The sequence below is a fragment of the Eubalaena glacialis genome, chromosome 2 (genome assembly GCF_028564815.1).
Source record: "Eubalaena glacialis isolate mEubGla1 chromosome 2, mEubGla1.1.hap2.+ XY, whole genome shotgun sequence".
NCBI lineage: Eukaryota > Metazoa > Chordata > Mammalia > Artiodactyla > Balaenidae > Eubalaena > Eubalaena glacialis.
The window spans coordinates 55,937,979-55,964,449 of NC_083717.1; the positions used below are offsets into that span (position 1 = coordinate 55,937,979).

Here is a 26,471-nt window from a genome sequence, read left to right on the forward strand (position 1 = left end):
CACCAACAGTGTGCCGGCAGCTTCAGCAGAGGAGCTGAAAGGGGCAGCCCCGTGGCCTAGTCCATCGGCCCCCTTCTGCCATCGCTCAACTCCAGCCCACCCCTGCTCACTGCTCCAGCCCCACCGGGCACTCAGGAACCTCACCACACCACACACAACATCACAGAGGGCCTCAGGCCTGGCCTGAGGCTCCAGGCTCCAACCAGGGAAGCTTGCTCACTTTGGCTTCCAGAATCAACCTCCGAAGCGGCATGCACAAAGCGTGATCCTGGCCAAAACACACCTCTCCAAGCTGCAAGCTCACTGGGCCTCCACCAGCACACGCTCCGACTCTGAAGACTAGCAGGAGAGCCTGGCCCCTTGTATTCCCTCAGCGGTCTTTTAGCAGGGACCGGGGATTCATAGATGACCCAGCTTATGGGCAGACACGGTCGACCCTCACACAGGAGTCCCTCCAATGCTGGAGCCCTTAGTGGTGTTTGCATGCCTGTCAGCAGGGGACGTCGGCCCTCACTCCTAACTGTCCCATACCCCCGAGAGAGGAAACGTGCTGGACCTCAGTTTCGATAAGGAGACGGTAGAGCGTTCTCACTCATTTTGTTCAGATTTTCCAAGGAATGCATACAAGGGTGTCATCATCGATCCAAGCACATGCTGGGACGCTGCAGAACACAAACGGGCAGGCCGTGGGGCTCTGCAGAGGAGCCATGACCCGGAAGTACTCCAACAGCCTGGGGAATCCACAGTCTTCAGGCCACTCAGCAAGACCAACAATCAATCCACTCTTGCAGCCACTGGGCCCATCTGATGAAAACCTAATATCCAATGGCACATTTTAGTATGGGTGAATGCATACCGTCCTGAGTTATCCACAGCCACGCTCAGCAACGTGCGCCCGCCCCACTTTTCCCAGTTCTCCGTAGGACATCCAGTCATCAGACAACGCGAAGGTCTTCTTGTCTTTGCCGACGGCCAGCCTTGCCCTGCAGCTGCACCTGAGAAGTGGACAGAAATCATGCAGGCTTCTGAATTGCACCACGGTTCAGAGAACATGATTCTTGCGAACACTTACCTTGCCGTGAGCCCAGAACCTGCTTTCCAAGTACCACTATCCATTACCGAAAACTGATTGCGTGTCTCACAGCATGACTGGAGGAAGTTAGGCACGTACATTGGTCGGTGTGTCAGACACTGTATCTGTGTATTCACGTGAGTGGGCGTGTGTGACTGTGACTGCGCACGAGGATGCGCTTGTGGGTTCCTGTGTGTGGCGCTGAATACGCGTCTTGGTCTCTGGGTGTCGCTGTGGCCCTCTGCAGACACCTCCAACAGTAAACGCCACAGTTTATACACAGCACCCTGGTTGGACCCCCAACTGAAAGGAGAAAGACCCCTGTCAGCTTCAAGAGGCCGCATGCGAAGTTTAACGCCCAGGGGCTGCTGAAATAGGTCACAGACTCCCGCTCTCCCACAGCCACGCCTTCTGACCAAAGCACAAAGACTGGACGAGACCTGCCTCCCGGCCGTGGGTGTCACATCTACGTGGACCTGGAGACCCTGCCACCTACAAGCACATCTGATGTGCCCTTGGGGTCACTCCCAGCGCTCCCAGAAGCAAGGGAACCTCCCATGGGGGGGCTGACTCCGACCTGCAGTTGCCTACAGGCAAGATGCAGCCCGGCACTACTCAAGGGGCTAACGAACTTCGGCCCAAGTGCCTCTTCTCGCCAACTAGACCATGTCACTTTCCGTGACCCCGTGGGAATGCCCACAACGGGAAGTGTTGGGCTTCAGCAACCAGGACACAGGTTGGGACCTGACAGCGGAAATTAGGCCACCTTCCCGGCCACGTATCGGCAAGCTTCCAACTGGCAGGTTTCGCGGCCCAGACCACTGAGGAAACGCTCAAACGCTTCACAGCCTCGTCCTAAGTGCCCTCCTGCTGCCTGCAGGGCGACTCAACCCTACTTGAAGCCACAGACATCATGCGAACACGGGGACACTGAACACCAGGGAAGACAGACCGCAAGCCTGTCTGCTTTGATGAGGCCCACGGCACCGCATGCATCCTGGCAATTCTCCACTGCCACAGCGACACTACCGAGGAACTCACAGTGATCAAAGGCACTGTCCCCGAGGACCACAGACAGACTTTCAATGGAAGGCCTCTGCCATGCGAGGGGACTTGGAAGCCTGAAAGGGAAAGGTGGTTGGCCACGGCAGGGCACCTGGCAGGGCAACTGTGTCCCCATCTCTTCCCGGCCAATGGACTGCTCCGGATAAAGCTCTGGCTCTTCGAACGGCCTGCATGCCACATGGGCCGGCCGCGTCATGCCCTCCGGGAGAAACACTATCGCTTTGCACATTCCCAAAAGAAGGAACAAAACGACCAAAGGGCTTGTTCCCATAACTCACCTACCCCCAAGGAGGCCGGCACAGATGCCTCAGCATGTCCATCTTCTCTACGTCCCGCAAGACACCCGTGTGGAGTCACTCCTCCGGAAATGGGATCGCAACTCTACACAGGTTACCTACCTCACTACATCCTCATGAACTGCCAAAGCCATCCCCTCCATAGGCAGCTGATGCCAGCCCTTCACGAACAAGACACATCCTCGGGAAGCTGAGGCCAGCACCTGCAACCCAATGATGACAGCCCATCCCACGACATTACATAGGACGTGTCCTCATGATACCTTAACTTTCTCTCCAGGCCCCCAGCCACCACACAGGCTTAAATGCAGCACTCGATCCTCAGCCCACTCCACGATGATCCACTTAGCACCAACAGTGTGCCGGCAGCTTCAGCAGAGGAGCTGAAAGGGGCAGCCCCGTGGCCTAGTCCATCGGCCCCCTTCTGCCATCGCTCAACTCCAGCCCACCCCTGCTCACTGCTCCAGCCCCACCGGGCACTCAGGAACCTCACCACACCACACACAACATCACAGAGGGCCTCAGGCCTGGCCTGAGGCTCCAGGCTCCAACCAGGGAAGCTTGCTCACTTTGGCTTCCAGAATCAACCTCCGAAGCGGCATGCACAAAGCGTGATCCTGGCCAAAACACACCTCTCCAAGCTGCAAGCTCACTGGGCCTCCACCAGCACACGCTCCGACTCTGAAGACTAGCAGGAGAGCCTGGCCCCTTGTATTCCCTCAGCGGTCTTTTAGCAGGGACCGGGGATTCATAGATGACCCAGCTTATGGGCAGACACGGTCGACCCTCACACAGGAGTCCCTCCAATGCTGGAGCCCTTAGTGGTGTTTGCATGCCTGTCAGCAGGGGACGTCGGCCCTCACTCCTAACTGTCCCATACCCCCGAGAGAGGAAACGTGCTGGACCTCAGTTTCGATAAGGAGACGGTAGAGCGTTCTCACTCATTTTGTTCAGATTTTCCAAGGAATGCATACAAGGGTGTCATCATCGATCCAAGCACATGCTGGGACGCTGCAGAACACAAACGGGCAGGCCGTGGGGCTCTGCAGAGGAGCCATGACCCGGAAGTACTCCAACAGCCTGGGGAATCCACAGTCTTCAGGCCACTCAGCAAGACCAACAATCAATCCACTCTTGCAGCCACTGGGCCCATCTGATGAAAACCTAATATCCAATGGCACATTTTAGTATGGGTGAATGCATACCGTCCTGAGTTATCCACAGCCACGCTCAGCAACGTGCGCCCGCCCCACTTTTTCCAGTTCTCCGTAGGACATCCAGTCATCAGACAACGCGAAGGTCTTCTTGTCTTTGCCGACGGCCAGCCTTGCCCTGCAGCTGCACCTGAGAAGTGGACAGAAATCATGCAGGCTTCTGAATTGCACCACGGTTCAGAGAACATGATTCTTGCGAACACTTACCTTGCCGTGAGCCCAGAACCTGCTTTCCAAGTACCACTATCCATTACCGAAAACTGATTGCGTGTCTCACAGCATGACTGGAGGAAGTTAGGCACGTACATTGGTCGGTGTGTCAGACACTGTATCTGTGTATTCACGTGAGTGGGCGTGTGTGACTGTGACTGCGCACGAGGATGCGCTTGTGGGTTCCTGTGTGTGGCGCTGAATACGCGTCTTGGTCTCTGGGTGTCGCTGTGGCCCTCTGCAGACACCTCCAACAGTAAACGCCACAGTTTATACACAGCACCCTGGTTGGACCCCCAACTGAAAGGAGAAAGACCCCTGTCAGCTTCAAGAGGCCGCATGCGAAGTTTAACGCCCAGGGGCTGCTGAAATAGGTCACAGACTCCCGCTCTCCCACAGCCACGCCTTCTGACCAAAGCACAAAGACTGGACGAGACCTGCCTCCCGGCCGTGGGTGTCACATCTACGTGGACCTGGAGACCCTGCCACCTACAAGCACATCTGATGTGCCCTTGGGGTCACTCCCAGCGCTCCCAGAAGCAAGGGAACCTCCCATGGGGGGGCTGACTCCGACCTGCAGTTGCCTACAGGCAAGATGCAGCCCGGCACTACTCAAGGGGCTAACGAACTTCGGCCCAAGTGCCTCTTCTCGCCAACTAGACCATATCACTTTCCGTGACCCCGTGGGAATGCCCACAACGGGAAGTGTTGGGCTTCAGCAACCAGGACACAGGTTGGGACCTGACAGCGGAAATTAGGCCACCTTCCCGGCCACGTATCGGCAAGCTTCCAACTGGCAGGTTTCGCGGCCCAGACCACTGAGGAAACGCTCAAACGCTTCACAGCCTCGTCCTAAGTGCCCTCCTGCTGCCTGCAGGGCGACTCAACCCTACTTGAAGCCACAGACATCATGCGAACACGGGGACACTGAACACCAGGGAAGACAGACCGCAAGCCTGTCTGCTTTGATGAGGCCCACGGCACCGCATGCATCCTGGCAATTCTCCACTGCCACAGCGACACTACCGAGGAACTCACAGTGATCAAAGGCACTGTCCCCGAGGACCACAGACAGACTTTCAATGGAAGACCTCTGCCATGCGAGGGGACTTGGAAGCCTGAAAGGGAAAGGTGGTTGGCCACGGCAGGGCACCTGGCAGGGCAACTGTGTCCCCATCTCTTCCCGGCCAATGGACTGCTCCGGATAAAGCTCTGGCTCTTCGAACGGCCTGCATGCCACATGGGCCGGCCGCGTCATGCCCTCCGGGAGAAACACTATCGCTTTGCACATTCCCAAAAGAAGGAACAAAACGACCAAAGGGCTTGTTCCCATAACTCACCTACCCCCAAGGAGGCCGGCACAGATGCCTCAGCATGTCCATCTTCTCTACGTCCCGCAAGACACCCGTGTGGAGTCACTCCTCCGGAAATGGGATCGCAACTCTACACAGGTTACCTACCTCACTACATCCTCATGAACTGCCAAAGCCATCCCCTCCATAGGCAGCTGATGCCAGCCCTTCACGAACAAGACACATCCTCGGGAAGCTGAGGCCAGCACCTGCAACCCAATGATGACAGCCCATCCCACGACATTACATAGGACGTGTCCTCATGATACCTTAACTTTCTCTCCAGGCCCCCAGCCACCACACAGGCTTAAATGCAGCACTCGATCCTCAGCCCACTCCACGATGATCCACTTAGCACCAACAGTGTGCCGGCAGCTTCAGCAGAGGAGCTGAAAGGGGCAGCCCCGTGGCCTAGTCCATCGGCCCCCTTCTGCCATCGCTCAACTCCAGCCCACCCCTGCTCACTGCTCCAGCCCCACCGGGCACTCAGGAACCTCACCACACCACACACAACATCACAGAGGGCCTCAGGCCTGGCCTGAGGCTCCAGGCTCCAACCAGGGAAGCTTGCTCACTTTGGCTTCCAGAATCAACCTCCGAAGCGCCATGCACAAAGCGTGATCCTGGCCAAAACACACCTCTCCAAGCTGCAAGCTCACTGGGCCTCCACCAGCACACGCTCCGACTCTGAAGACTAGCAGGAGAGCCTGGCCCCTTGTATTCCCTCAGCGGTCTTTTAGCAGGGACCGGGGATTCATAGATGACCCAGCTTATGGGCAGACACGGTCGACCCTCACACAGGAGTCCCTCCAATGCTGGAGCCCTTAGTGGTGTTTGCATGCCTGTCAGCAGGGGACGTCGGCCCTCACTCCTAACTGTCCCATACCCCCGAGAGAGGAAACGTGCTGGACCTCAGTTTCGATAAGGAGACGGTAGAGCGTTCTCACTCATTTTGTTCAGATTTTCCAAGGAATGCATACAAGGGTGTCATCATCGATCCAAGCACATGCTGGGACGCTGCAGAACACAAACGGGCAGGCCGTGGGGCTCTGCAGAGGAGCCATGACCCGGAAGTACTCCAACAGCCTGGGGAATCCACAGTCTTCAGGCCACTCAGCAAGACCAACAATCAATCCACTCTTGCAGCCACTGGGCCCATCTGATGAAAACCTAATATCCAATGGCACATTTTAGTATGGGTGAATGCATACCGTCCTGAGTTATCCACAGCCACGCTCAGCAACGTGCGCCCGCCCCACTTTTCCCAGTTCTCCTTAGGACATCCAGTCATCAGACAACGCGAAGGTCTTCTTGTCTTTGCCGACGGCCAGCCTTGCCCTGCAGCTGCACCTGAGAAGTGGACAGAAATCATGCAGGCTTCTGAATTGCACCACGGTTCAGAGAACATGATTCTTGCGAACACTTACCTTGCCGTGAGCCCAGAACCTGCTTTCCAAGTACCACTATCCATTACCGAAAACTGATTGCGTGTCTCACAGCATGACTGGAGGAAGTTAGGCACGTACATTGGTCGGTGTGTCAGACACTGTATCTGTGTATTCACGTGAGTGGGCGTGTGTGACTGTGACTGCGCACGAGGATGCGCTTGTGGGTTCCTGTGTGTGGCGCTGAATACGCGTCTTGGTCTCTGGGTGTCGCTGTGGCCCTCTGCAGACACCTCCAACAGTAAACGCCACAGTTTATACACAGCACCCTGGTTGGACCCCCAACTGAAAGGAGAAAGACCCCTGTCAGCTTCAAGAGGCCGCATGCGAAGTTTAACGCCCAGGGGCTGCTGAAATAGGTCACAGACTCCCGCTCTCCCACAGCCACGCCTTCTGACCAAAGCACAAAGACTGGACGAGACCTGCCTCCCGGCCGTGGGTGTCACATCTACGTGGACCTGGAGACCCTGCCACCTACAAGCACATCTGATGTGCCCTTGGGGTCACTCCCAGCGCTCCCAGAAGCAAGGGAACCTCCCATGGGGGGGCTGACTCCGACCTGCAGTTGCCTACAGGCAAGATGCAGCCCGGCACTACTCAAGGGGCTAACGAACTTCGGCCCAAGTGCCTCTTCTCGCCAACTAGACCATGTCACTTTCCGTACCCCGTGGGAATGCCCACAACGGGAAGTGTTGGGCTTCAGCAACCAGGACACAGGTTGGGACCTGACAGCGGAAATTAGGCCACCTTCCCGGCCACGTATCGGCAAGCTTCCAACTGGCAGGTTTCGCGGCCCAGACCACTGAGGAAACGCTCAAACGCTTCACAGCCTCGTCCTAAGTGCCCTCCTGCTGCCTGCAGGGCGACTCAACCCTACTTGAAGCCACAGACATCATGCGAACACGGGGACACTGAACACCAGGGAAGACAGACCGCAAGCCTGTCTGCTTTGATGAGGCCCACGGCACCGCATGCATCCTGGCAATTCTCCACTGCCACAGCGACACTACCGAGGAACTCACAGTGATCAAAGGCACTGTCCCCGAGGACCACAGACAGACTTTCAATGGAAGACCTCTGCCATGCGAGGGGACTTGGAAGCCTGAAAGGGAAAGGTGGTTGGCCACGGCAGGGCACCTGGCAGGGCAACTGTGTCCCCATCTCTTCCCGGCCAATGGACTGCTCCGGATAAAGCTCTGGCTCTTCGAACGGCCTGCATGCCACATGGGCCGGCCGCGTCATGCCCTCCGGGAGAAACACTATCGCTTTGCACATTCCCAAAAGAAGGAACAAAACGACCAAAGGGCTTGTTCCCATAACTCACCTACCCCCAAGGAGGCCGGCACAGATGCCTCAGCATGTCCATCTTCTCTACGTCCCGCAAGACACCCGTGTGGAGTCACTCCTCCGGAAATGGGATCGCAACTCTACACAGGTTACCTACCTCACTACATCCTCATGAACTGCCAAAGCCATCCCCTCCATAGGCAGCTGATGCCAGCCCTTCACGAACAAGACACATCCTCGGGAAGCTGAGGCCAGCACCTGCAACCCAATGATGACAGCCCATCCCACGACATTACATAGGACGTGTCCTCATGATACCTTAACTTTCTCTCCAGGCCCCCAGCCACCACACAGGCTTAAATGCAGCACTCGATCCTCAGCCCACTCCACGATGATCCACTTAGCACCAACAGTGTGCCGGCAGCTTCAGCAGAGGAGCTGAAAGGGGCAGCCCCGTGGCCTAGTCCATCGGCCCCCTTCTGCCATCGCTCAACTCCAGCCCACCCCTGCTCACTGCTCCAGCCCCACCGGGCACTCAGGAACCTCACCACACCACACACAACATCACAGAGGGCCTCAGGCCTGGCCTGAGGCTCCAGGCTCCAACCAGGGAAGCTTGCTCACTTTGGCTTCCAGAATCAACCTCCGAAGCGGCATGCACAAAGCGTGATCCTGGCCAAAACACACCTCTCCAAGCTGCAAGCTCACTGGGCCTCCACCAGCACACGCTCCGACTCTGAAGACTAGCAGGAGAGCCTGGCCCCTTGTATTCCCTCAGCGGTCTTTTAGCAGGGACCGGGGATTCATAGATGACCCAGCTTATGGGCAGACACGGTCGACCCTCACACAGGAGTCCCTCCAATGCTGGAGCCCTTAGTGGTGTTTGCATGCCTGTCAGCAGGGGACGTCGGCCCTCACTCCTAACTGTCCCATACCCCCGAGAGAGGAAACGTGCTGGACCTCAGTTTCGATAAGGAGACGGTAGAGCGTTCTCACTCATTTTGTTCAGATTTTCCAAGGAATGCATACAAGGGTGTCATCATCGATCCAAGCACATGCTGGGACGCTGCAGAACACAAACGGGCAGGCCGTGGGGCTCTGCAGAGGAGCCATGACCCGGAAGTACTCCAACAGCCTGGGGAATCCACAGTCTTCAGGCCACTCAGCAAGACCAACAATCAATCCACTCTTGCAGCCACTGGGCCCATCTGATGAAAACCTAATATCCAATGGCACATTTTAGTATGGGTGAATGCATACCGTCCTGAGTTATCCACAGCCACGCTCAGCAACGTGCGCCCGCCCCACTTTTCCCAGTTCTCCGTAGGACATCCAGTCATCAGACAACGCGAAGGTCTTCTTGTCTTTGCCGACGGCCAGCCTTGCCCTGCAGCTGCACCTGAGAAGTGGACAGAAATCATGCAGGCTTCTGAATTGCACCACGGTTCAGAGAACATGATTCTTGCGAACACTTACCTTGCCGTGAGCCCAGAACCTGCTTTCCAAGTACCACTATCCATTACCGAAAACTGATTGCGTGTCTCACAGCATGACTGGAGGAAGTTAGGCACGTACATTGGTCGGTGTGTCAGACACTGTATCTGTGTATTCACGTGAGTGGGCGTGTGTGACTGTGACTGCGCACGAGGATGCGCTTGTGGGTTCCTGTGTGTGGCGCTGAATACGCGTCTTGGTCTCTGGGTGTCGCTGTGGCCCTCTGCAGACACCTCCAACAGTAAACGCCACAGTTTATACACAGCACCCTGGTTGGACCCCCAACTGAAAGGAGAAAGACCCCTGTCAGCTTCAAGAGGCCGCATGCGAAGTTTAACGCCCAGGGGCTGCTGAAATAGGTCACAGACTCCCGCTCTCCCACAGCCACGCCTTCTGACCAAAGCACAAAGACTGGACGAGACCTGCCTCCCGGCCGTGGGTGTCACATCTACGTGGACCTGGAGACCCTGCCACCTACAAGCACATCTGATGTGCCCTTGGGGTCACTCCCAGCGCTCCCAGAAGCAAGGGAACCTCCCATGGGGGGGCTGACTCCGACCTGCAGTTGCCTACAGGCAAGATGCAGCCCGGCACTACTCAAGGGGCTAACGAACTTCGGCCCAAGTGCCTCTTCTCGCCAACTAGACCATGTCACTTTCCGTGACCCCGTGGGAATGCCCACAACGGGAAGTGTTGGGCTTCAGCAACCAGGACACAGGTTGGGACCTGACAGCGGAAATTAGGCCACCTTCCCGGCCACGTATCGGCAAGCTTCCAACTGGCAGGTTTCGCGGCCCAGACCACTGAGGAAACGCTCAAACGCTTCACAGCCTCGTCCTAAGTGCCCTCCTGCTGCCTGCAGGGCGACTCAACCCTACTTGAAGCCACAGACATCATGCGAACACGGGGACACTGAACACCAGGGAAGACAGACCGCAAGCCTGTCTGCTTTGATGAGGCCCACGGCACCGCATGCATCCTGGCAATTCTCCACTGCCACAGCGACACTACCGAGGAACTCACAGTGATCAAAGGCACTGTCCCCGAGGACCACAGACAGACTTTCAATGGAAGACCTCTGCCATGCGAGGGGACTTGGAAGCCTGAAAGGGAAAGGTGGTTGGCCACGGCAGGGCACCTGGCAGGGCAACTGTGTCCCCATCTCTTCCCGGCCAATGGACTGCTCCGGATAAAGCTCTGGCTCTTCGAACGGCCTGCATGCCACATGGGCCGGCCGCGTCATGCCCTCCGGGAGAAACACTATCGCTTTGCACATTCCCAAAAGAAGGAACAAAACGACCAAAGGGCTTGTTCCCATAACTCACCTACCCCCAAGGAGGCCGGCACAGATGCCTCAGCATGTCCATCTTCTCTACGTCCCGCAAGACACCCGTGTGGAGTCACTCCTCCGGAAATGGGATCGCAACTCTACACAGGTTACCTACCTCACTACATCCTCATGAACTGCCAAAGCCATCCCCTCCATAGGCAGCTGATGCCAGCCCTTCACGAACAAGACACATCCTCGGGAAGCTGAGGCCAGCACCTGCAACCCAATGATGACAGCCCATCCCACGACATTACATAGGACGTGTCCTCATGATACCTTAACTTTCTCTCCAGGCCCCCAGCCACCACACAGGCTTAAATGCAGCACTCGATCCTCAGCCCACTCCACGATGATCCACTTAGCACCAACAGTGTGCCGGCAGCTTCAGCAGAGGAGCTGAAAGGGGCAGCCCCGTGGCCTAGTCCATCGGCCCCCTTCTGCCATCGCTCAACTCCAGCCCACCCCTGCTCACTGCTCCAGCCCCACCGGGCACTCAGGAACCTCACCACACCACACACAACATCACAGAGGGCCTCAGGCCTGGCCTGAGGCTCCAGGCTCCAACCAGGGAAGCTTGCTCACTTTGGCTTCCAGAATCAACCTCCGAAGCGGCATGCACAAAGCGTGATCCTGGCCAAAACACACCTCTCCAAGCTGCAAGCTCACTGGGCCTCCACCAGCACACGCTCCGACTCTGAAGACTAGCAGGAGAGCCTGGCCCCTTGTATTCCCTCAGCGGTCTTTTAGCAGGGACCGGGGATTCATAGATGACCCAGCTTATGGGCAGACACGGTCGACCCTCACACAGGAGTCCCTCCAATGCTGGAGCCCTTAGTGGTGTTTGCATGCCTGTCAGCAGGGGACGTCGGCCCTCACTCCTAACTGTCCCATACCCCCGAGAGAGGAAACGTGCTGGACCTCAGTTTCGATAAGGAGACGGTAGAGCGTTCTCACTCATTTTGTTCAGATTTTCCAAGGAATGCATACAAGGGTGTCATCATCGATCCAAGCACATGCTGGGACGCTGCAGAACACAAACGGGCAGGCCGTGGGGCTCTGCAGAGGAGCCATGACCCGGAAGTACTCCAACAGCCTGGGGAATCCACAGTCTTCAGGCCACTCAGCAAGACCAACAATCAATCCACTCTTGCAGCCACTGGGCCCATCTGATGAAAACCTAATATCCAATGGCACATTTTAGTATGGGTGAATGCATACCGTCCTGAGTTATCCACAGCCACGCTCAGCAACGTGCGCCCGCCCCACTTTTTCCAGTTCTCCGTAGGACATCCAGTCATCAGACAACGCGAAGGTCTTCTTGTCTTTGCCGACGGCCAGCCTTGCCCTGCAGCTGCACCTGAGAAGTGGACAGAAATCATGCAGGCTTCTGAATTGCACCACGGTTCAGAGAACATGATTCTTGCGAACACTTACCTTGCCGTGAGCCCAGAACCTGCTTTCCAAGTACCACTATCCATTACCGAAAACTGATTGCGTGTCTCACAGCATGACTGGAGGAAGTTAGGCACGTACATTGGTCGGTGTGTCAGACACTGTATCTGTGTATTCACGTGAGTGGGCGTGTGTGACTGTGACTGCGCACGAGGATGCGCTTGTGGGTTCCTGTGTGTGGCGCTGAATACGCGTCTTGGTCTCTGGGTGTCGCTGTGGCCCTCTGCAGACACCTCCAACAGTAAACGCCACAGTTTATACACAGCACCCTGGTTGGACCCCCAACTGAAAGGAGAAAGACCCCTGTCAGCTTCAAGAGGCCGCATGCGAAGTTTAACGCCCAGGGGCTGCTGAAATAGGTCACAGACTCCCGCTCTCCCACAGCCACGCCTTCTGACCAAAGCACAAAGACTGGACGAGACCTGCCTCCCGGCCGTGGGTGTCACATCTACGTGGACCTGGAGACCCTGCCACCTACAAGCACATCTGATGTGCCCTTGGGGTCACTCCCAGCGCTCCCAGAAGCAAGGGAACCTCCCATGGGGGGGCTGACTCCGACCTGCAGTTGCCTACAGGCAAGATGCAGCCCGGCACTACTCAAGGGGCTAACGAACTTCGGCCCAAGTGCCTCTTCTCGCCAACTAGACCATGTCACTTTCCGTGACCCCGTGGGAATGCCCACAACGGGAAGTGTTGGGCTTCAGCAACCAGGACACAGGTTGGGACCTGACAGCGGAAATTAGGCCACCTTCCCGGCCACGTATCGGCAAGCTTCCAACTGGCAGGTTTCGCGGCCCAGACCACTGAGGAAACGCTCAAACGCTTCACAGCCTCGTCCTAAGTGCCCTCCTGCTGCCTGCAGGGCGACTCAACCCTACTTGAAGCCACAGACATCATGCGAACACGGGGACACTGAACACCAGGGAAGACAGACCGCAAGCCTGTCTGCTTTGATGAGGCCCACGGCACCGCATGCATCCTGGCAATTCTCCACTGCCACAGCGACACTACCGAGGAACTCACAGTGATCAAAGGCACTGTCCCCGAGGACCACAGACAGACTTTCAATGGAAGACCTCTGCCATGCGAGGGGACTTGGAAGCCTGAAAGGGAAAGGTGGTTGGCCACGGCAGGGCACCTGGCAGGGCAACTGTGTCCCCATCTCTTCCCGGCCAATGGACTGCTCCGGATAAAGCTCTGGCTCTTCGAACGGCCTGCATGCCACATGGGCCGGCCGCGTCATGCCCTCCGGGAGAAACACTATCGCTTTGCACATTCCCAAAAGAAGGAACAAAACGACCAAAGGGCTTGTTCCCATAACTCACCTACCCCCAAGGAGGCCGGCACAGATGCCTCAGCATGTCCATCTTCTCTACGTCCCGCAAGACACCCGTGTGGAGTCACTCCTCCGGAAATGGGATCGCAACTCTACACAGGTTACCTACCTCACTACATCCTCATGAACTGCCAAAGCCATCCCCTCCATAGGCAGCTGATGCCAGCCCTTCACGAACAAGACACATCCTCGGGAAGCTGAGGCCAGCACCTGCAACCCAATGATGACAGCCCATCCCACGACATTACATAGGACGTGTCCTCATGATACCTTAACTTTCTCTCCAGGCCCCCAGCCACCACACAGGCTTAAATGCAGCACTCGATCCTCAGCCCACTCCACGATGATCCACTTAGCACCAACAGTGTGCCGGCAGCTTCAGCAGAGGAGCTGAAAGGGGCAGCCCCGTGGCCTAGTCCATCGGCCCCCTTCTGCCATCGCTCAACTCCAGCCCACCCCTGCTCACTGCTCCAGCCCCACCGGGCACTCAGGAACCTCACCACACCACACACAACATCACAGAGGGCCTCAGGCCTGGCCTGAGGCTCCAGGCTCCAACCAGGGAAGCTTGCTCACTTTGGCTTCCAGAATCAACCTCCGAAGCGGCATGCACAAAGCGTGATCCTGGCCAAAACACACCTCTCCAAGCTGCAAGCTCACTGGGCCTCCACCAGCACACGCTCCGACTCTGAAGACTAGCAGGAGAGCCTGGCCCCTTGTATTCCCTCAGCGGTCTTTTAGCAGGGACCGGGGATTCATAGATGACCCAGCTTATGGGCAGACACGGTCGACCCTCACACAGGAGTCCCTCCAATGCTGGAGCCCTTAGTGGTGTTTGCATGCCTGTCAGCAGGGGACGTCGGCCCTCACTCCTAACTGTCCCATACCCCCGAGAGAGGAAACGTGCTGGACCTCAGTTTCGATAAGGAGACGGTAGAGCGTTCTCACTCATTTTGTTCAGATTTTCCAAGGAATGCATACAAGGGTGTCATCATCGATCCAAGCACATGCTGGGACGCTGCAGAACACAAACGGGCAGGCCGTGGGGCTCTGCAGAGGAGCCATGACCCGGAAGTACTCCAACAGCCTGGGGAATCCACAGTCTTCAGGCCACTCAGCAAGACCAACAATCAATCCACTCTTGCAGCCACTGGGCCCATCTGATGAAAACCTAATATCCAATGGCACATTTTAGTATGGGTGAATGCATACCGTCCTGAGTTATCCACAGCCACGCTCAGCAACGTGCGCCCGCCCCACTTTTCCCAGTTCTCCTTAGGACATCCAGTCATCAGACAACGCGAAGGTCTTCTTGTCTTTGCCGACGGCCAGCCTTGCCCTGCAGCTGCACCTGAGAAGTGGACAGAAATCATGCAGGCTTCTGAATTGCACCACGGTTCAGAGAACATGATTCTTGCGAACACTTACCTTGCCGTGAGCCCAGAACCTGCTTTCCAAGTACCACTATCCATTACCGAAAACTGATTGCGTGTCTCACAGCATGACTGGAGGAAGTTAGGCACGTACATTGGTCGGTGTGTCAGACACTGTATCTGTGTATTCACGTGAGTGGGCGTGTGTGACTGTGACTGCGCACGAGGATGCGCTTGTGGGTTCCTGTGTGTGGCGCTGAATACGCGTCTTGGTCTCTGGGTGTCGCTGTGGCCCTCTGCAGACACCTCCAACAGTAAACGCCACAGTTTATACACAGCACCCTGGTTGGACCCCCAACTGAAAGGAGAAAGACCCCTGTCAGCTTCAAGAGGCCGCATGAGAAGTTTAACGCCCAGGGGCTGCTGAAATAGGTCACAGACTCCCGCTCTCCCACAGCCACGCCTTCTGACCAAAGCACAAAGACTGGACGAGACCTGCCTCCCGGCCGTGGGTGTCACATCTACGTGGACCTGGAGACCCTGCCACCTACAAGCACATCTGATGTGCCCTTGGGGTCACTCCCAGCGCTCCCAGAAGCAAGGGAACCTCCCATGGGGGGGCTGACTCCGACCTGCAGTTGCCTACAGGCAAGATGCAGCCCGGCACTACTCAAGGGGCTAACGAACTTCGGCCCAAGTGCCTCTTCTCGCCAACTAGACCATATCACTTTCCGTGACCCCGTGGGAATGCCCACAACGGGAAGTGTTGGGCTTCAGCAACCAGGACACAGGTTGGGACCTGACAGCGGAAATTAGGCCACCTTCCCGGCCACGTATCGGCAAGCTTCCAACTGGCAGGTTTCGCGTCCCAGACCACTGAGGAAACGCTCAAACGCTTCACAGCCTCGTCCTAAGTGCCCTCCTGCTGCCTGCAGGGCGACTCAACCCTACTTGAAGCCACAGACATCATGCGAACACGGGGACACTGAACACCAGGGAAGACAGACCGCAAGCCTGTCTGCTTTGATGAGGCCCACGGCACCGCATGCATCCTGGCAATTCTCCACTGCCACAGCGACACTACCGAGGAACTCACAGTGATCAAAGGCACTGTCCCCGAGGACCACAGACAGACTTTCAATGGAAGACCTCTGCCATGCGAGGGGACTTGGAAGCCTGAAAGGGAAAGGTGGTTGGCCACGGCAGGGCACCTGGCAGGGCAACTGTGTCCCCATCTCTTCCCGGCCAATGGACTGCTCTGGATAAAGCTCTGGCTCTTCGAACGGCCTGCATGCCACATGGGCCGGCCGCGTCATGCCCTCCGGGAGAAACACTATCGCTTTGCACATTCCCAAAAGAAGGAACAAAACGACCAAAGGGCTTGTTCCCATAACTCACCTACCCCCAAGGAGGCCGGCACAGATGCCTCAGCATGTCCATCTTCTCTACGTCCCGCAAGACACCCGTGTGGAGTCACTCCTCCGGAAATGGGATCGCAACTCTACACAGGTTACCTACCTCACTACATCCTCATGAACTGCCAAAGCCATCCCCTCCATAGGCAGCTGATGCCAGCCCTTCATGAACAAGACACATCCTCGGGAAGCTGAGGCCAGCACCTGCAACCCAATGATGACAGCCCATCCCACGACATTACATAGGACGTGTCCTCATGATACCTTAACTTTCTCTCCAGGCCCCCAGCCACCACACAGGCTTAAATGCAGCACTCGATCCTCAGCCCACTCCACGATGATCCACTTAGCACCAACAGTGTGCCGGCAGCTTCAGCAGAGGAGCTGAAAGGGGCAGCCCCGTGGCCTAGTCCATCGGCCCCCTTCTGCCATCGCTCAACTCCAGCCCACCCCTGCTCACTGCTCCAGCCCCACCGGGCACTCAGGAACCTCACCACACCACACACAACATCACAGAGGGCCTCAGGCCTGGCCTGAGGCTCCAGGCTCCAACCAGGGAAGCTTGCTCACTTTGGCTTCCAGAATCAACCTCCGAAGCGGCGTGCACAAAGCGTGATCCTGGCCAAAACACACCTCTCCAAGCTGCAAGCTCACTGGGCCTCCACCAGCACACGCTCCGACTCTGAAGACTAGCAGGAGAGCCTGGCCCCTTGTATTCCCTCAGCGGTCTTTTAGCAGGGACCGGGGATTCATAGATGACCCAGCTTATGGGCAGACACGGTCGACCCTCACACAGGAGTCCCTCCAATGCTGGAGCCCTTAGTGGTGTTTGCATGCCTGTCAGCAGGGGACGTCAGCCCTCACTCCTAACTGTCCCATACCCCCGAGAGAGGAAACGTGCTGGACCTCAGTTTCGATAAGGAGACGGTAGAGCGTTCTCACTCATTTTGTTCAGATTTTCCAAGGAATGCATACAAGGGTGTCATCATCGATCCAAGCACATGCTGGGACGCTGCAGAACACAAACGGGCAGGCCGTGGGGCTCTGCAGAGGAGCCATGACCCGGAAGTACTCCAACAGCCTGGGGAATCCACAGTCTTCAGGCCACTCAGCAAGACCAACAATCAATCCACTCTTGCAGCCACTGGGCCCATCTGATGAAAACCTAATATCCAATGGCACATTTTAGTATGGGTGAATGCATACCGTCCTGAGTTATCCACAGCCACGCTCAGCAACGTGCGCCCGCCCCACTTTTTCCAGTTCTCCGTAGGACATCCAGTCATCAGACAACGCGAAGGTCTTCTTGTCTTTGCCGACGGCCAGCCTTGCCCTGCAGCTGCACCTGAGAAGTGGACAGAAATCATGCAGGCTTCTGAATTGCACCACGGTTCAGAGAACATGATTCTTGCGAACACTTACCTTGCCGTGAGCCCAGAACCTGCTTTCCAAGTACCACTATCCATTACCGAAAACTGATTGCGTGTCTCACAGCATGACTGGAGGAAGTTAGGCACGTACATTGGTCGGTGTGTCAGACACTGTATCTGTGTATTCACGTGAGTGGGCGTGTGTGACTGTGACTGCGCACGAGGATGCGCTTGTGGGTTCCTGTGTGTGGCGCTGAATACGCGTCTTGGTCTCTGGGTGTCGCTGTGGCCCTCTGCAGACACCTCCAACAGTAAACGCCACAGTTTATACACAGCACCCTGGTTGGACCCCCAACTGAAAGGGGAAAGACCCCTGTCAGCTTCAAGAGGCCGCATGCGAAGTTTAACGCCCAGGGGCTGCTGAAATAGGTCACAGACTCCCGCTCTCCCACAGCCACGCCTTCTGACCAAAGCACAAAGACTGGACGAGACCTGCCTCCCGGCCGTGGGTGTCACATCTACGTGGACCTGGAGACCCTGCCACCTACAAGCACATCTGATGTGCCCTTGGGGTCACTCCCAGCGCTCCCAGAAGCAAGGGAACCTCCCATGGGGGGGCTGACTCCGACCTGCAGTTGCCTACAGGCAAGATGCAGCCCGGCACTACTCAAGGGGCTAACGAACTTCGGCCCAAGTGCCTCTTCTCGCCAACTAGACCATATCACTTTCCGTGACCCCGTGGGAATGCCCACAATGGGAAGTGTTGGGCTTCAGCAACCAGGACACAGGTTGGGACCTGACAGCGGAAATTAGGCCACCTTCCCGGCCACGTATCGGCAAGCTTCCAACTGGCAGGTTTCGCGGCCCAGACCACTGAGGAAACGCTCAAACGCTTCACAGCCTCGTCCTAAGTGCCCTCCTGCTGCCTGCAGGGCGACTCAACCCTACTTGAAGCCACAGACATCATGCGAACACGGGGACACTGAACACCAGGGAAGACAGACCGCAAGCCTGTCTGCTTTGATGAGGCCCACGGCACCGCATGCATCCTGGCAATTCTCCACTGCCACAGCGACACTACCGAGGAACTCACAGTGATCAAAGGCACTGTCCCCGAGGACCACAGACAGACTTTCAATGGAAGACCTCTGCCATGCGAGGGGACTTGGAAGCCTGAAAGGGAAAGGTGGTTGGCCACGGCAGGGCACCTGGCAGGGCAACTGTGTCCCCATCTCTTCCCGGCCAATGGACTGCTCCGGATAAAGCTCTGGCTCTTCGAACGGCCTGCATGCCACATGGGCCGGCCGCGTCATGCCCTCCGGGAGAAACACTATCGCTTTGCACATTCCCAAAAGAAGGAACAAAACGACCAAAGGGCTTGTTCCCATAACTCACCTACCCCCAAGGAGGCCGGCACAGATGCCTCAGCATGTCCATCTTCTCTACGTCCCGCAAGACACCCGTGTGGAGTCACTCCTCCGGAAATGGGATCGCAACTCTACACAGGTTACCTACCTCACTACATCCTCATGAACTGCCAAAGCCATCCCCTCCATAGGCAGCTGATGCCAGCCCTTCACGAACAAGACACATCCTCGGGAAGCTGAGGCCAGCACCTGCAACCCAATGATGACAGCCCATCCCACGACATTACATAGGACGTGTCCTCATGATACCTTAACTTTCTCTCCAGGCCCCCAGCCACCACACAGGCTTAAATGCAGCACTCGATCCTCAGCCCACTCCACGATGATCCACTTAGCACCAACAGTGTGCCGGCAGCTTCAGCAGAGGAGCTGAAAGGGGCAGCCCCGTGGCCTAGTCCATCGGCCCCCTTCTGCCATCGCTCAACTCCAGCCCACCCCTGCTCACTGCTCCAGCCCCACCGGGCACTCAGGAACCTCACCACACCACACACAACATCACAGAGGGCCTCAGGCCTGGCCTGAGGCTCCAGGCTCCAACCAGGGAAGCTTGCTCACTTTGGCTTCCAGAATCAACCTCCGAAGCGGCATGCACAAAGCGTGATCCTGGCCAAAACACACCTCTCCAAGCTGCAAGCTCACTGGGCCTCCACCAGCACACGCTCCGACTCTGAAGACTAGCAGGAGAGCCTGGCCCCTTGTATTCCCTCAGCGGTCTTTTAGCAGGGACCGGGGATTCATAGATGACCCAGCTTATGGGCAGACACGGTCGACCCTCACACAGGAGTCCCTCCAATGCTGGAGCCCTTAGTGGTGTTTGCATGCCTGTCAGCAGGGGACGTCGGCCCTCACTCCTAACTGTCCCATACCCCCGAGAGAGGAAACGTGCTGGACCTCAGTTTCGATAAGGAGACGGTAGAGCGTTCTCACTCATTTTGTTCAGATTTTCCAAGGAATGCATACAAGGGTGTCATCATCGATCCAAGCACATGCTGGGACGCTGCAGAACACAAACGGGCAGGCCGTGGGGCTCTGCAGAGGAGCCATGACCCGGAAGTACTCCAACAGCCTGGGGAATCCACAGTCTTCAGGCCACTCAGCAAGACCAACAATCAATCCACTCTTGCAGCCACTGGGCCCATCTGATGAAAACCTAATATCCAATGGCACATTTTAGTATGGGTGAATGCATACCGTCCTGAGTTATCCACAGCCACGCTCAGCAACGTGCGCCCGCCCCACTTTTCCCAGTTCTCCTTAGGACATCCAGTCATCAGACAACGCGAAGGTCTTCTTGTCTTTGCCGACGGCCAGCCTTGCCCTGCAGCTGCACCTGAGAAGTGGACAGAAATCATGCAGGCTTCTGAATTGCACCACGGTTCAGAGAACATGATTCTTGCGAACACTTACCTTGCCGTGAGCCCAGAACCTGCTTTCCAAGTACCACTATCCATTACCGAAAACTGATTGCGTGTCTCACAGCATGACTGGAGGAAGTTAGGCACGTACATTGGTCGGTGTGTCAGACACTGTATCTGTGTATTCACGTGAGTGGGCGTGTGTGACTGTGACTGCGCACGAGGATGCGCTTGTGGGTTCCTGTGTGTGGCGCTGAATACGCGTCTTGGTCTCTGGGTGTCGCTGTGGCCCTCTGCAGACACCTCCAACAGTAAACGCCACAGTTTATACACAGCACCCTGGTTGGACCCCCAACTGAAAGGAGAAAGACCCCTGTCAGCTTCAAGAGGCCGCATGAGAAGTTTAACGCCCAGGGGCTGCTGAAATAGGTCACAGACTCCCGCTCTCCCACAGCCACGCCTTCTGACCAAAGCACAAAGACTGGACGAGACCTGCCTCCCGGCCGTGGGTGTCACATCTACGTGGACCTGGAGACCCTGCCACCTACAAGCACATCTGATGTGCCCTTGGGGTCACTCCCAGCGCTCCCAGAAGCAAGGGAACCTCCCATGGGGGGGCTGACTCCGACCTGCAGTTGCCTACAGGCAAGATGCAGCCCGGCACTACTCAAGGGGCTAACGAACTTCGGCCCAAGTGCCTCTTCTCGCCAACTAGACCATGTCACTTTCCGTGACCCCATGGGAATGCCCACAACGGGAAGTGTTGGGCTTCAGCAACCAGGACACAGGTTGGGACCTGACAGCGGAAATTAGGCCACCTTCCCGGCCACGTATCGGCAAGCTTCCAACTGGCAGGTTTCGCGGCCCAGACCACTGAGGAAACGCTCAAACGCTTCACAGCCTCGTCCTAAGTGCCCTCCTGCTGCCTGCAGGGCGACTCAACCCTACTTGAAGCCACAGACATCATGCGAACACGGGGACACTGAACACCAGGGAAGACAGACCGCAAGCCTGTCTGCTTTGATGAGGCCCACGGCACCGCATGCATCCTGGCAATTCTCCACTGCCACAGCGACACTACCGAGGAACTCACAGTGATCAAAGGCACTGTCCCCGAGGACCACAGACAGACTTTCAATGGAAGACCTCTGCCATGCGAGGGGACTTGGAAGCCTGAAAGGGAAAGGTGGTTGGCCACGGCAGGGCACCTGGCAGGGCAACTGTGTCCCCATCTCTTCCCGGCCAATGGACTGCTCCGGATAAAGCTCTGGCTCTTCGAACGGCCTGCATGCCACATGGGCCGGCCGCGTCATGCCCTCCGGGAGAAACACTATCGCTTTGCACATTCCCAAAAGAAGGAACAAAACGACCAAAGGGCTTGTTCCCATAACTCACCTACCCCCAAGGAGGCCGGCACAGATGCCTCAGCATGTCCATCTTCTCTACGTCCCGCAAGACACCCGTGTGGAGTCACTCCTCCGGAAATGGGATCGCAACTCTACACAGGTTACCTACCTCACTACATCCTCATGAACTGCCAAAGCCATCCCCTCCATAGGCAGCTGATGCCAGCCCTTCACGAACAAGACACATCCTCGGGAAGCTGAGGCCAGCACCTGCAACCCAATGATGACAGCCCATCCCACGACATTACATAGGACGTGTCCTCATGATACCTTAACTTTCTCTCCAGGCCCCCAGCCACCACACAGGCTTAAATGCAGCACTCGATCCTCAGCCCACTCCACGATGATCCACTTAGCACCAACAGTGTGCCGGCAGCTTCAGCAGAGGAGCTGAAAGGGGCAGCCCCGTGGCCTAGTCCATCGGCCCCCTTCTGCCATCGCTCAACTCCAGCCCACCCCTGCTCACTGCTCCAGCCCCACCGGGCACTCAGGAACCTCACCACACCACACACAACATCACAGAGGGCCTCAGGCCTGGCCTGAGGCTCCAGGCTCCAACCAGGGAAGCTTGCTCACTTTGGCTTCCAGAATCAACCTCCGAAGCGGCGTGCACAAAGCGTGATCCTGGCCAAAACACACCTCTCCAAGCTGCAAGCTCACTGGGCCTCCACCAGCACACGCTCCGACTCTGAAGACTAGCAGGAGAGCCTGGCCCCTTGTATTCCCTCAGCGGTCTTTTAGCAGGGACCGGGGATTCATAGATGACCCAGCTTATGGGCAGACACGGTCGACCCTCACACAGGAGTCCCTCCAATGCTGGAGCCCTTAGTGGTGTTTGCATGCCTGTCAGCAGGGGACGTCGGCCCTCACTCCTAACTGTCCCATACCCCCGAGAGAGGAAACGTGCTGGACCTCAGTTTCGATAAGGAGACGGTAGAGCGTTCTCACTCATTTTGTTCAGATTTTCCAAGGAATGCATACAAGGGTGTCATCATCGATCCAAGCACATGCTGGGACGCTGCAGAACACAAACGGGCAGGCCGTGGGGCTCTGCAGAGGAGCCATGACCCGGAAGTACTCCAACAGCCTGGGGAATCCACAGTCTTCAGGCCACTCAGCAAGACCAACAATCAATCCACTCTTGCAGCCACTGGGCCCATCTGATGAAAACCTAATATCCAATGGCACATTTTAGTATGGGTGAATGCATACCGTCCTGAGTTATCCACAGCCACGCTCAGCAACGTGCGCCCGCCCCACTTTTTCCAGTTCTCCGTAGGACATCCAGTCATCAGACAACGCGAAGGTCTTCTTGTCTTTGCCGACGGCCAGCCTTGCCCTGCAGCTGCACCTGAGAAGTGGACAGAAATCATGCAGGCTTCTGAATTGCACCACGGTTCAGAGAACATGATTCTTGCGAACACTTACCTTGCCGTGAGCCCAGAACCTGCTTTCCAAGTACCACTATCCATTACCGAAAACTGATTGCGTGTCTCACAGCATGACTGGAGGAAGTTAGGCACGTACATTGGTCGGTGTGTCAGACACTGTATCTTTGTATTCACGTGAGTGGGCGTGTGTGACTGTGACTGCGCACGAGGATGCGCTTGTGGGTTCCGGTGTGTGGCGCTGAATACGCGTCTTGGTCTCTGGGTGTCGCTGTGGCCCTCTGCAGACACCTCCAACAGTAAACGCCACAGTTTATACACAGCACCCTGGTTGGACCCCCAACTGAAAGGGGAAAGACCCCTGTCAGCTTCAAGAGGCCGCATGCGAAGTTTAACGCCCAGGGGCTGCTGAAATAGGTCACAGACTCCCGCTCTCCCACAGCCACGCCTTCTGACCAAAGCACAAAGACTGGACGAGACCTGCCTCCCGGCCGTGGGTGTCACATCTACGTGGACCTGGAGACCCTGCCACCTACAAGCACATCTGATGTGCCCTTGGGGTCACTCCCAGCGCGCCCAGAAGCAAGGGAAACTCCCATGGGGGGGCTGACTCCGACCTGCAGTTGCCTACAGGCAAGATGCAGCCCGGCACTACTCAAGGGGCTAACGAACTTCGGCCCAAGTGCCTCTTCTCGCCAACTAGACCATATCACTTTCCGTGACCCCGTGGGAATGCCCACAACGGGAAGTGTTGGGCTTCAGCAACCAGGACACAGGTTGGGACCTGACAGCGGAAATTAGGCCACCTTCCCGGCCACGTATCGGCAAGCTTCCAACTGGCAGGTTTCGCGGCCCAGACCACTGAGGAAACGCTCAAACGCTTCACAGCCTCGTCCTAAGTGCCCTCCTGCTGCCTGCAGGGCGACTCAACCCTACTTGAAGCCACAGACATCATGCGAACACGGGGACACTGAACACCAGGGAAGACAGACCGCAAGCCTGTCTGCTTTGATGAGGCCCACGGCACCGCATGCATCCTGGCAATTCTCCACTGCCACAGCGACACTACCGAGGAACTCACAGTGATCAAAGGCACTGTCCCCGAGGACCACAGACAGACTTTCAATGGAAGACCTCTGCCATGCGAGGGGACTTGGAAGCCTGAAAGGGAAAGGTGGTTGGCCACGGCAGGGCACCTGGCAGGGCAACTGTGTCCCCATCTCTTCCCGGCCAATGGACTGCTCCGGATAAAGCTCTGGCTCTTCGAACGGCCTGCATGCCACATGGGCCGGCCGCGTCATGCCCTCCGGGAGAAACACTATCGCTTTGCACATTCCCAAAAGAAGGAACAAAACGACCAAAGGGCTTGTTCCCATAACTCACCTACCCCCAAGGAGGCCGGCACAGATGCCTCAGCATGTCCATCTTCTCTACGTCCCGCAAGACACCCGTGTGGAGTCACTCCTCCGGAAATGGGATCGCAACTCTACACAGGTTACCTACCTCACTACATCCTCATGAACTGCCAAAGCCATCCCCTCCATAGGCAGCTGATGCCAGCCCTTCACGAACAAGACACATCCTCGGGAAGCTGAGGCCAGCACCTGCAACCCAATGATGACAGCCCATCCCACGACATTACATAGGACGTGTCCTCATGATACCTTAACTTTCTCTCCAGGCCCCCAGCCACCACACAGGCTTAAATGCAGCACTCGATCCTCAGCCCACTCCACGATGATCCACTTAGCACCAACAGTGTGCCGGCAGCTTCAGCAGAGGAGCTGAAAGGGGCAGCCCCGTGGCCTAGTCCATCGGCCCCCTTCTGCCATCGCTCAACTCCAGCCCACCCCTGCTCACTGCTCCAGCCCCACCGGGCACTCAGGAACCTCACCACACCACACACAACATCACAGAGGGCCTCAGGCCTGGCCTGAGGCTCCAGGCTCCAACCAGGGAAGCTTGCTCACTTTGGCTTCCAGAATCAACCTCCGAAGCGCCATGCACAAAGCGTGATCCTGGCCAAAACACACCTCTCCAAGCTGCAAGCTCACTGGGCCTCCACCAGCACACGCTCCGACTCTGAAGACTAGCAGGAGAGCCTGGCCCCTTGTATTCCCTCAGCGGTCTTTTAGCAGGGACCGGGGATTCATAGATGACCCAGCTTATGGGCAGACACGGTCGACCCTCACACAGGAGTCCCTCCAATGCTGGAGCCCTTAGTGGTGTTTGCATGCCTGTCAGCAGGGGACGTCGGCCCTCACTCCTAACTGTCCCATACCCCCGAGAGAGGAAACGTGCTGGACCTCAGTTTCGATAAGGAGACGGTAGAGCGTTCTCACTCATTTTGTTCAGATTTTCCAAGGAATGCATACAAGGGTGTCATCATCGATCCAAGCACATGCTGGGACGCTGCAGAACACAAACGGGCAGGCCGTGGGGCTCTGCAGAGGAGCCATGACCCGGAAGTACTCCAACAGCCTGGGGAATCCACAGTCTTCAGGCCACTCAGCAAGACCAACAATCAATCCACTCTTGCAGCCACTGGGCCCATCTGATGAAAACCTAATATCCAATGGCACATTTTAGTATGGGTGAATGCATACCGTCCTGAGTTATCCACAGCCACGCTCAGCAACGTGCGCCCGCCCCACTTTTTCCAGTTCTCCGTAGGACATCCAGTCATCAGACAACGCGAAGGTCTTCTTGTCTTTGCCGACGGCCAGCCTTGCCCTGCAGCTGCACCTGAGAAGTGGACAGAAATCATGCAGGCTTCTGAATTGCACCACGGTTCAGAGAACATGATTCTTGCGAACACTTACCTTGCCGTGAGCCCAGAACCTGCTTTCCAAGTACCACTATCCATTACCGAAAACTGATTGCGTGTCTCACAGCATGACTGGAGGAAGTTAGGCACGTACATTGGTCGGTGTGTCAGACACTGTATCTTTGTATTCACGTGAGTGGGCGTGTGTGACTGTGACTGCGCACGAGGATGCGCTTGTGGGTTCCTGTGTGTGGCGCTGAATACGCGTCTTGGTCTCTGGGTGTCGCTGTGGCCCTCTGCAGACACCTCCAACAGTAAACGCCACAGTTTATACACAGCACCCTGGTTGGACCCCCAACTGAAAGGGGAAAGACCCCTGTCAGCTTCAAGAGGCCGCATGCGAAGTTTAACGCCCAG

General features: G+C 56.8%; 10 non-coding genes across 10 annotated transcripts; all 10 read right to left on the minus strand.

Annotated features, from left to right (window-relative positions):
* Nucleotides 1–552: 552 nt before the first annotated feature.
* LOC133086399 (small nucleolar RNA SNORD116) lies at nt 553–645 on the minus strand. The gene has a single exon (XR_009700155.1). It is a non-coding gene; the product is annotated as a small nucleolar RNA SNORD116 (small nucleolar RNA).
* Nucleotides 646–3,334: 2,689 nt separating this feature from the next.
* LOC133086400 (small nucleolar RNA SNORD116) lies at nt 3,335–3,427 on the minus strand. The gene has a single exon (XR_009700156.1). It is a non-coding gene; the product is annotated as a small nucleolar RNA SNORD116 (small nucleolar RNA).
* Nucleotides 3,428–6,116: 2,689 nt separating this feature from the next.
* LOC133086402 (small nucleolar RNA SNORD116) lies at nt 6,117–6,209 on the minus strand. The gene has a single exon (XR_009700158.1). It is a non-coding gene; the product is annotated as a small nucleolar RNA SNORD116 (small nucleolar RNA).
* A 2,688-nt stretch (nt 6,210–8,897) lies between these two features.
* Nucleotides 8,898–8,990, minus strand: LOC133086404 (small nucleolar RNA SNORD116). Its single transcript, XR_009700159.1, has one exon. It is a non-coding gene; the product is annotated as a small nucleolar RNA SNORD116 (small nucleolar RNA).
* Nucleotides 8,991–11,679: 2,689 nt separating this feature from the next.
* Nucleotides 11,680–11,772, minus strand: LOC133086405 (small nucleolar RNA SNORD116). The gene has a single exon (XR_009700160.1). It is a non-coding gene; the product is annotated as a small nucleolar RNA SNORD116 (small nucleolar RNA).
* A 2,689-nt stretch (nt 11,773–14,461) lies between these two features.
* LOC133086406 (small nucleolar RNA SNORD116) lies at nt 14,462–14,554 on the minus strand. Its single transcript, XR_009700161.1, has one exon. It is a non-coding gene; the product is annotated as a small nucleolar RNA SNORD116 (small nucleolar RNA).
* Nucleotides 14,555–17,243: 2,689 nt separating this feature from the next.
* Nucleotides 17,244–17,336, minus strand: LOC133086407 (small nucleolar RNA SNORD116). Its single transcript, XR_009700162.1, has one exon. It is a non-coding gene; the product is annotated as a small nucleolar RNA SNORD116 (small nucleolar RNA).
* Nucleotides 17,337–20,025: 2,689 nt separating this feature from the next.
* LOC133086408 (small nucleolar RNA SNORD116) lies at nt 20,026–20,118 on the minus strand. The gene has a single exon (XR_009700163.1). It is a non-coding gene; the product is annotated as a small nucleolar RNA SNORD116 (small nucleolar RNA).
* Nucleotides 20,119–22,807: 2,689 nt separating this feature from the next.
* LOC133086409 (small nucleolar RNA SNORD116) lies at nt 22,808–22,900 on the minus strand. The gene has a single exon (XR_009700164.1). It is a non-coding gene; the product is annotated as a small nucleolar RNA SNORD116 (small nucleolar RNA).
* Nucleotides 22,901–25,589: 2,689 nt separating this feature from the next.
* LOC133086410 (small nucleolar RNA SNORD116) lies at nt 25,590–25,682 on the minus strand. Its single transcript, XR_009700165.1, has one exon. It is a non-coding gene; the product is annotated as a small nucleolar RNA SNORD116 (small nucleolar RNA).
* Between the last annotated feature and the right edge of the window lie 789 nt (nt 25,683–26,471).